Here is a 9748-nt window from a genome sequence, read left to right as displayed (position 1 = left end):
GCCGGATGCAGCTGCGGGTATGTTCCTTTCTTTATATCTTGTTATCTTGTGATTATTGTGGAAGTATTATTATATGTTGGTCTTGTTGTGTGGGTTTTTCGTTTTGGTATCCGTTGTTCCTTGAGGGTTGGTTTGGTTATGGGTTAGTGTTTCGGGTTTTCGCTGGTTATCATTTGTGAGGGTTATTAGTGGAATAATGGTGTTGGTTTGAATGTCGAATAGCATCTGCAGTCTGAGGAGGGAATAGTTGAAGATTGAGTTTCTTTCGAGCGGGATGATCAGTGTGGGAATGTATTTTTGCGAAGGTTGCTAGAGCTAGTGGGAATCTGTCCACGTGTAAGTGTTGGGTTTTGTGCAAGGTTATTTTGGGAGGTTGGTGATAGCGACCGGTGGTTGATAGTCAGTGCCCTAAGTAGGGGAGAATTGGAAATTCTCCGGATGATCGATAGGCTTGAGAGATTGTTTAGCTGCTTGGGATTCAGCGGTATTTTTGTCAGCTGAGAGCAGGCTGGTATGGGTAAGTAGCAGGCGTGCGGGGCGGGATACACACCTATGGCATTGATTGTGGAGGGCATGGGATCAGGCTGGGATCGAGTATGTATGATGGATATAGGGTTTGGAACCTCTAGAGGGCTAGAACAATATGCATGGGAGGATTTCCCGGAGAGATAACTCAGAATGATGGATGCTAGTCAAGCGGTCCGAATAGACTGAAGGCTGGTAGGCATACCAGTCAAGCCGAAGGCTCGAGGGACGGTCCAGCCGGACTGAAGGTCCTGAAGGGTAGTCCAGATTGGCTGAAGGTTTAAGAGTGGCCCAGATTGGCTAAAGGCCTAGTAAGGTGGACCAGTCATGCTGAAGACTCTGCAGGTATTATTGGATCGGTTTGAGGAAATGGGTTGGGTATGTGGTGATGTGTTAGCATTAGAAGGTCTGGCCCCGGGTATTGATTGTGATTAGTGGAGATGGTGAATGGACTCGAGATTCCTTGCGAGTAGGTTCAGGTCATGTGTGTTGCGTAGTTAGCGGTTATGCTATAAGGGAATGTAAATTCACGGAAGTAACAACGCAAGGTTATGATGGGAGTGGTCCAATTATGGTCATTGAGCAGCGAGATTTTGGCAGTGGTATGGGATCACATCTGGGTTGGATAGTTTTCGAGGCCCGGCAGGAATGCACGGATGGAATTTCAAATTCCAGATAGATTTGTTTATGTGGTGAAAATTCATCCAGAAGGATGTTTGGAAGTGTCATCAGTGTATCGGGGTTTTCCTAACCCGAGGACTCTAGAACCAGTTCGGTGTGGTTATGAGATTTGCGGTAGAGAACTCTTGGGAGTTGCTCTGAGGCTGAATCATGGTCTTTGTAGCATGAAGGGGAGTCTTTAGAGAGTGAGAACTTATATGAAAAGAGGATAGTAGGAGTAAAATTGATCTTGAATAAATTCAAGAGTCAAGCGATGAAGGAAACTCTAACACTAGCTCTCAACTTGAGGAAGAAAATCATGTTAAACCGATTGATGAGTCGTTACCTCTTAGAGGTTCCAATCAGGTTAGAATGGCACCAGTGTTTTATGGATTCCATATTACTACGGATGGTGACATATATATAAATAATAGTACACTGGTAAATTTGGATGAGCCTTCTAACTTGTAACACCCCATTCTTTAAGTGCTTAATTATGAGTCCCTGGGAATTAAGAGGAAGGGTAATTCTGGTCCTTTTACAAGAAATGACTTTCATCCGCGAAGGTTTCGGGCTGGTGTATATGTTAGAAGCATTGGGCTTCTCGTCACCCCCGTATGAATGTAAAGTTATTTGGGAGCGGGTTTAGATTAAAGGAGTTGCGGTGTTTTGAAGTTGATCATTGTTTATATCTCTTTGTGGTATAAGTGGAAAAAGGGGTCCCATGCATGCATGGCATGCATGCAATTATTTTTGAAGTCTGGTTGGGTACGCCCAGCATAAAGGGGCGAGAAGTTGCGGGTGGCCGGGTGAGTACGCCCAGCGTACTAGGGAGGTACGCCCAGCGTACTCTCAGAAACCCCAAACCCTAATTTAGGGTCAACCACTATATAAGGAACATGTTGGTTCACCCCTTAGCCTCCTTATGCTGATCCTTAACCTCAGAGAAACCCTAGATCTCGTGTTCTCTCCATTATTTGGTGTGTTTGACCTTGGAAAACTCTTTTTGGCAAAAGAAAGGCTTGAAGGAGAAAAGAGAAGTTGTCAAAGAAGAAGAAGAATGAGTGGAGCTTGTAGATATGAAGAGATACCATCCTTTGGAGCTTGTTTGAGGTATAAAGCTTCTTGCTTGACCTTCATATTTTGTAGATCTATGCATTTTGTAGCTTTGTCACCATTCTTGTCCCAAAATTCCTCACCTCGTTGCATGTATCGAATTTGTCAAGATTATCTGTCCTTTCACACCTTTGGAGAGGTCTTGAGTGAGAAAAATGAGGTCCCAAGGGCTGTAGTTGTTCCATGTGTGAGATATATAGGTCTTAATGGATTAAGAGCTTATGGATGTCCCAAGTGATAAAGTCTGAGACTTTATGAATTCTAATCATATTTGGCCTAGGGATCTGAAGTTTGGGCTTAAGAGCTTAAGCCATTAAGAGGTTAGAAGGACTTAATGAGTATTGCAGTTATGCCCCGCGTAACCCATGATTACGCCCCGCGTAGCGGGCCAATGCCCCGATCCTCAGTCGCGTTTCAGTGAGTACGCCCCGCGTACCAAGGAGGGTACGCCCAGCGTACTCCTCCTGTTGGACTTTCATTTTGGGCTTTGAGTTTGCGCTGTTGGTGGACAGTTGGTTATTGGGCCAAGTCTGGTAATTTATGGATAGAGTATTTTGGGCCCAATTATTGTTATGGACATTGGTTCTAGGCCCATTTGGTGAACTAGGCCCAATTTGGTAAATTGGGCCAATGTTGGACTTTGTATGAGATTTGGACTTTGGTCTTTGTCCGATAAGTGGTAGTATGATTGACCTAATGTTTATTTTGTTATGATGGTTAGTTCGGGATTTGTGGTGAGTTGGTGATTCGAGAGTCTGCTTCTTCAGTTCAGAGTATCGGCATTCGCGAGGTGAGTTATCCTCACTATATCGACAGGGTCTAAGGCACCAAGGCTGGCCCTTTATTGGATTGGGATTCCGATATTGTTGTTATGTTATTGCTTTTATATGTCTGCATCCTGGTAGCTAGGATGGTATATGCTAGAGACCTGGTGAATGTTGGTTTCCCGATATGTAGAGTGATGCTATGCTAGTGACCGGTTAGGTCGGTATCCTGGTTAGGGTAATGATATGTTATGTGATCTGCTTGATCGGTTTGTTGACTATGAACTGTTATGTGATTGTATGTTACGTGCACATGGTGGTTTGGACTGGAGTTGGGTTGAGGCGGGTCCTGCTTTGTGCTGTAGGCCAAGATACCTAGGGAGGACCAGTTGTTCCAAAGGCCCAGCGAGTGGTCCGGATAGGCTGTAGGCCCCACGAGGGCAGATCAGACGTGCCGAGGCTCGGAGAGTGGACCAGGCCGACTGAAGGCCCTATGCGGGCGGACCAATCATACTGTAGACTCAGAGAGTGGACCAGGTGGGTTGAAGGCTCGGTGCGGGCGGACCAACCACACTGCACACTCGAAGGATATGACTAGACACGGAGGGTGGACTGAAGGCCGATACGGCGGACCAGTCACACAGTAGACCCGATATGCATGGTTGTTCTATGTTCTGTTATGATATGTATGTTATTTATGTTATAGGCCGGAAGGCAATATGTTATGGGCCAGAAGGCAATATGTTTTGGACCGGAAGGTCGTAGCCTAGAAGGGCGTATATGTGGTTGGTATTTTGGGGGTATCTCACTAAGCTTTCGGGCTTACAGTTGTGGTTTAAATGTTTTTCAGCTTCTTCAGGAGACCGTGGCAAGGCGAAGGCGTGATCGTACCGCTCCTCGTGTTTATGTTTATGACATGGTTCTGGGAATACTCTGATAATAAATGTATTGAAAACCTTTTTGTAATAACATTGTTAAAATGGATTGTTTTTGAAAAGTTTAAATTGTGTTGAAATTTTTGGTCGTTACATAACTACAAGGAAGCCATGGTGGGCCTGAGTCTGCTCAATGGAAAGAGGCATTGGATAGGGAGATCCAATCCATGTATGAAAATCAAGTTTGGAACTTTGTTAACAATGTACCATGTGGTAAAACAGTTGGGTGAAAATGGATCTTCAAGAAGAATACCAACATGGATGGAATCTTTCAAGCCTAGACTGGTTGCGAAGGGCTTTACTCAAACCTCAGGGGTTGATTATGATGAGACTTTCTCACCAGTGGGTAAGATTATATATATTAGGATTATGCTACCATAGCTACATTTCATGATTATGAAATACGGAAGATGGATGTCAAAACCACTTTCTTTAATGGAAAGTTGGCTGAGGATGTTTACATAAATCAGCCAAAAGGTTTTGTGGATGCTAAGTACCCCAATAGAGTGTGTAAGCTTGATAAATTAATCTATGGATTGAAGAAAGCTTCTTGCAGATGGAATCTTTACTTCGATGAGAAAGTTAAAGAGTTTGGCTTCTTAAGGAGTAAATATGAGTCATGTATATATGTAAAATCTACTGGGAGTATAGTTAGCTTTCTAGTATTGGATGTTGATGACATACTACTCATAGTAAATGACGTTTTAACCTTATAAGAAGTTAAGTCCTGGGTTGGGAAGTGTTTAGATATGAAGGATCTAAGAGAGGTTGCTTATATTCTAGGAATAAGGATTTTGAGAAATAGGAGTATAAGACTAATTGGACTTAGTCAAACTACTTACTAGGATAAAGTACTAAAGCGTTTTAGCATGCAAAATTCCAAGAAAGGAGAGTTACCTATCCAGAGTAACCCCAAACTGATTAAGACTCAGAGTCCGAGTACTGATGGCAAAATAGTAGAAATGAGTCGAGTTTCATACGCTTCCGCCATTGGAACGATCGTGTATGCTATGACATGTACACGCCCTAATGTAAGTTTTGCTTTGAGCATGGTTAGTCGATATCAGGGAAACCCGATAAGGCTCACTGGATAGCGGTTCAGAACATTTCTAAGTATCTGCGATGGACAAAGGATTGGGTCCTTGTACTCGGCGATAGTGATGAATTAAGAGTTATATGGTACAGTGACACTAGCTTTCAGAATGATAGAGACAACTTGTGTTCTCAGTTAGACAAGGTATTTACCCTTAATGAAGGAGTTGTGACGTGGAAAAGTTCCAAACAAGAGACAGTGAATGATTCAACCAATGAATCAGAGTCTACAGTCGCGAGTGAAGTGTCAAAGGAGGCTATATGGTTGAAAAACTTCAACAGAGATCTTGGAGTAGTGCCATCCATAAAGGAACCTATGTATACTTTCTGCGATAATGAAGGAGCGGTTGCCCTAACCAAGGAACCAATGGATCATGGGAGATCTAAACATATCGACAGAAAATACCATTTCATCAAACATCAGGCTAAAGGACTCCTCGTCGTTAAGAAGGTATCATAATAACAGAATCATGTTGATCCCCTCACAAAGGGCCTGAGTAGGATTAAGCACATTCATCATGAGAAGAATATTAGTCTAAAGGATGATATTAGTTTTATTGATTAGATAGATATTCAGAAACTTGTATCAATATAAATGTAATTGACATTTGATGATTAAATAATGCAAATTTATCTATAAGTATTGTTTACTATCTTTTGTCAATTGTTTATCATTGTCTTTCACCTTTGCATGTTTTACTTATTAAATAATTGGATTATTCAAGTATCCACAGTTAATCACACTTTTGAAGTAAGTAGTAAATTAAGACTGTCATTAATTGGCTTGTAGATTTTCTAATTGTTTAGACATAGCAATAGTTTGTTACAACATTCATGAGTACTCATGAAATAGGGATTTGAGTATTCTATTAATCTCACACACATTGAATTACTTCATGGAATTTATCACGAGTAGTTATGAGGAAATAATATCGTATAATCTTTAAACCAACATATATGATTTGTTGTTTTCAAGTTGGTTGTCCATTGATAATGTGTAAACACATAAGTAACTTGATGTTATAAAACGTATTGTTGTATATGATTAGATGAGTAAATAGTACAAGCATATAATTCAAAGTTTCTCTATTCCTTTTTTCCTAATGGAAAAAGAGATATCTTGGGCCCCTCGATGATTTGGTGTTGACTTATGTGTCGGGACCAGTCAGGACTGATGTGTTTAACTAAGATCCTTTTCATACAAATAAGAAATTGGGAAACAACATGTTGGACAATGAGAATGATTATGTACCATGTCATTTTCCACATGATGTCTTGCAGAACGGAGGATTATATGATCCCTTATCTAAGGACACACAACTGACTAGATCAGAGTTCGTCATCGGCTTTTGAGAGCTACAATGCGCTGATTAATTTTTGAAGTTATACTTAGAATAATAGTTATTATACCTATCCAAGTGGGAGACTATTGGATTAGGTGTCTAACCCTATAACTATAATTGTTATATACTTTAATTGATAATAGCACAAGTCCTTTTGGGTTGCCTTCTCTCATGCAACCTCACAGGATGACTATTGGAGAGAGAGTTGAATTTATTATTTGGATGAATAAATTGATGCTTAAATGATTTATTATTATAATATAACAATAATTTTTAATTAAGAATCATATTATTAATTAGTATTTAATTAGAAATTAATTTAGAATTAATTTTGGGTTTAAAGGAACTAATTAATAATGCAGGGGCTATTTTGCAAATCATTGATGGTTGTGAAACTAGGTTGAGGAACTCCATGGAAAGGAGTGGACGAAAATTTTAGGGTAGCCCTATAAGTTTTCGTCCAAGGCTCCTTACTGAGGTTCCATGGGCTGCTTAGGCCTTTAGCTAGGAATTAGGGTTTCCTCTAGCAAACCCTAGCTTTGGGACTAAGCAAACAACTATTATATAAGCAACCGCACACTTATGATTTTTGGCCTACGCACATACACAAGAACCCTAGCCAAAATTTTGATGCATTCCCTCCTCTTTTCACTTATCCTGTTGCATAGAGTTTTTGTAAGCCATTAAAGGTGTCACATTTGAGGCACTTGCTTTCAAGAGTCAAAGATCTTCAAGGTGTTCTTGTTATTACTACATAACAAATAAAGTAAACATTTAAACCCATTTTTGTTGTAAATTTTGAACTATATACTAGTTTCTAGGGTTTTGCTATGGTATTCAAATTTGCATGTTCAACTAGTGAAAAAACTAGATCCAAAGCAATAGGGTTGCATAAACACATATCATTTGTAGTTATGCTCAAAATCCATCACACCTTATAGCTTGAAAAGTGAGAGAGTATGGATCTTTTTGTCTCTTTAGAATATCATTTTAGCAGTATTCCAATGTCTACACAAACCATTTTGGAATTTTAGGTTTGTTTCGTGATTACTCCAGACTATACCAACATTTGAAAGTTTCGTGATGATGAGGTTGAACCTTTTGAATGAATCGTCAATACTTTCACCGAGAAGAGTTTTTAAAGTTGTTGAACTCATTAAGATCAGTGGTGAACTTTTTTATAAAGCTTGTTCTGACCCCAGGTAGAGATTCTTGAGCACATACCAGATCTCCTTGGCAGACTTGTAGTTGATGATGATGTCGAAGTTATCTGGAGCTACACCATATGAGATTTCATAAAAGGCTATGGCGTCTTTCTCCATTTTCTCAAGATCACCATTTTTTGGTCGGATCATTGCTACATGAGCTCCACCTAGTCATGCATGACCACCATCTGCTTGAATGGGAGTTAGAACAGAAACATGGCGTCCTTCTTCTATAGACCTCCATACATCTCTAATGAGTCTCTTAAGATATCTTTCTGTTCTTTGAGATCAATGGTGGTATTCACTTGCAACAAGTATTGGAGCTCTTTTCGACCCTCCAACACTATTGGGAATGTTCAATGAATAAGCTTGTGCAATATCTCCATGTTTTTTTTAAGAATGAGCTTCAGTCATATAGAAGGCTTTCTAAAATCATATTTTTGTTTGAAAAGCTACCACTTTGGCTTTGATACCAATTATTGAGAGAAAAACTTGAACAAATGTTAGTCACTAGATAATATGATGCGGAATAATAAGTTAATATCGAAGGATCTTGTTAGGTCAACAATAATAAGTTAGAAGAGTTACATTGCAGAAATATAAAGGAAATAAATAACGACAAGTTATATCAAGTAGATACCAAGTTGATTCATAATGAGGTTTGCATGCAAAAAGAATTTAGTAAGTGATGATAAACGAAAGTGAAGAGGGACTTGGTTTATTAGTTAAGATAACAAAGATAAAGATGAATAATCTTGTATTTTAATAAGAGTTTTGGAAGTGGTTTTGGTACATGAAGAGGGATGCTCTATTTATAGAGTCGCAAAAGTTACATTTAAGAGTAAAATAATATTAAAACTACTGACTACGGTGAACTTGAATGGTTCATCGAATATTACAATTTAAACAAGCAATGTCAGTAAAGCAACATAAAAAGTCTTCATAAATCGTTCATCTCTATGGGTGATCTTTAAGTGTGTAGGTCACAACAGACAAAATCATTCTCCGGTAAGATATTCTCTATGGTATCATCAAGATAACAGGTATGTGGTTCCTTAGTTGAAGAGGGCCCCTTTAATTTTCAACAGGGACCATGTTCTTTGATTCCAAGAATGTATTTTCAATGTGAACAGCCCAAACCTCATAATCTTCTGGAAAAAGGATTGGAATCCTTTTCATTGATCCAATGCTGCTTGAGAGATTGAATGAAAGAGCGTGAGGATCATTGTTAGGAATATTATCAAGAATTCAATGAAACAAATATAGAACCAGATGTGTAAAAATTGAATCGAGTTCAAGAGAAATCTAGAGATCTAGATCTAGGATCTATAATCTATTGAGATGATTGGGACAACAAGAACATATCCAAGGAAATCATAAAACCCTAACAATACCCTTTACTCAATAGACGAATAGCGAATGGATTACACTATCTCCTGCTCTGCTACCAATTGTAAAAACAATAAAGATCGATAGTTAACATATTAAAGAGATGAATAAATGATAATAGGATATAATAATCAAAAGTTTGTTGAATGATTGTATTATACACAACTCTAGAAGAGTTCTTAATGAAGAAACTTTTCTGTGAGAGCTTCAAAAGTTGTAACCCTAAAGTTACATGCACACTATTTAAATACACTATATAGACACTAAAACCTAACGTGGACATGCCTATTTCGGTATAAACAAACCCTAATATCATACATTTGACACAACACTTTCTTAGACCTAACATGTATGCCTCCTTCTGAGCTTCTTTATGCAAGGAGGTGTCCGACTCCTATATTCTGGGGTGATGTTTGTCATAGGTTTATGAGGAGCACTGAGATAGTGCTCAAGACGGTCAATCTCATTCACCAAGCCAGACTAGAGATTCTTGCAGGCCCAAAGTCGTTAGAAGAGTTATGCAGACAGGCGACGCTCTAAGCCAGAGTTTCAGGTTATAGATTTGGTACTTATGAAGGTATCACTCTGAAAGGGTGTTATTCACTTCAGGAAGCGGGGCAAGCAGGACCCCAGGTTTATTGGCCCTTTTAGAGTGTTTTCACGGGTAAGCATGGTGGCATACTGCTTGGAGCTACCTTAGGTATTTACATCTTTGGTCC

Source organism: Lactuca saligna, chromosome 3 (assembly GCF_052625555.1).
Source record: "Lactuca saligna cultivar CGN05327 chromosome 3, ASM5262555v1, whole genome shotgun sequence".
In the NCBI taxonomy this organism is placed as follows: domain Eukaryota; kingdom Viridiplantae; phylum Streptophyta; class Magnoliopsida; order Asterales; family Asteraceae; genus Lactuca; species Lactuca saligna.
The sequence above is the reverse complement of the archived record's forward strand: the minus strand, read 5'-3'. Positions refer to the sequence as shown.